This window comes from Otolemur garnettii, unplaced genomic scaffold, assembly GCF_000181295.1.
Source record: "Otolemur garnettii isolate 467f Iridium unplaced genomic scaffold, OtoGar3 scaffold00171, whole genome shotgun sequence".
NCBI classification, from domain to species: Eukaryota; Metazoa; Chordata; class Mammalia; order Primates; family Galagidae; genus Otolemur; species Otolemur garnettii.
In genome coordinates this window covers 90724-92231 of record NW_003852566.1, presented here as the reverse complement: position 1 = coordinate 92231, position 1508 = coordinate 90724, and positions in this window count along the sequence as shown.

The window sequence follows — 1508 nt, the reverse complement described above, 5'->3', positions numbered from 1 at the left end:
TATGAAACTAATTTATAGCTTTCATATGAAAGCTATAACCTAATTTTAGCCTAAGAATATAGGGAGGGGGAGGGGGAGGAGAGGGAGAGGGGAGGATGGGTGGAGGGAGGGTGATTGGAGGGAATGACTCAAGTCTTTGGCTAAGGCTTGTTTGAACAAGTAAAGGCTGTCCCTAAATCCCCGGGGTAACACAGTCCATGTGAGCTGGGTGTTGGAGTATGTCCCTCCCCAAAAGGGGAGCAGTACTTTCAGGCATAATTAGGAAGATGTGAGAGAACAACCAGTCATTTTAATTGCAGCTTAAAGGCTGAGAGAAAAATTTCGTAACCAGCTTTCCAGACATCCTCTGTATAGTTACAGATTTGGGGGATAAAGGACGAGGATTAGAAAGTAGTACAGAAAAGGTTGCTCCAGTGTCCAGAAGAAATTCCATCTCCTGGCCCCCCACTATAAGGCAAACCCGGGGCTCCTGAGGGGTGATAACTCAAGATGGAGCCATGAGAACCTGCCCCAGGTACCCTCAGTCCAGTTTGGATGCTGATGAGATCATTGTCCCCAGAGGCCTCCAGTGGTCACCCTTGAATTCTGGATAGGGGCCAGGTGGCTTGCCTAGCCAGTGGTGCTGCTGGGGACAGTCCTTCCTGAAGTGGCCAACCTGACCACATTGAAAGCACTTGTTCTTAGCTCCTCTGGCTTCCCTCTGCCCCTGAAAGGTGCTTGTTGCTCAGAGTGTCATTACTAGGGCTGCCTTTAATATCCCTTCTCTCTTTTTAAGGTGCTCGTTGGTCAGAGTGTCATTACTAGGGCTGCCATTCCTTTAATATCCCTTCCCTCTTTTTAAGGTGCTCATTGGTCGGAGGGTCATTACTAGGGCTGCCATTCCTTTAATATCCCTTCTCTCTTTTTCCTCCTCTTTCTCCTGATCTCAGTTATAAAAGACCACAGTGACTGTTTTAAGAAGATTCTCCAGGTTATGATTGGGGCCTAAAGCAAATTTCTGGAGTTTTCTTCGAATGTCTGGGGCTGTCTGAGGGATAAATTTATCTTTTAAAATAATTTGGCCCTCGAAGGAGTTGGGTGTTAACTGAGTATGTTTTCTCATCGCCTCCCTAAGCCGCTCAAGAAAGGCTGAGGGACTCTCATTTTGCTCCTGGTTAATAGTAGACAACTTAGAATAAATAATTCACAGGCTTTTTCTTGGATTGACGTAAACCTTCCAGGATACATGCTAAAATGTTTAAGCAACCAGTCACCTTGTTTCTCAGGGTTCCATTCAGGATCTCCATAGGGAACTGCCTGTCTTCCCATGGGGCATCTGTCCCTTTCCTCAGGAGACAGACTGCCATCAGTACTGGACATGAACCAAAAATCACCCCCCTTTCTAGCTTCATCTAAGACTTCTTTTTTTTTTCATTAAAAGTTAAAGTTTGATCTAGTAGTAACATTGCATCTCTCCCAGAGAGGTCAAAGCTTTGTCCTAACTCTTGGAGAACATCTATGTACTTATT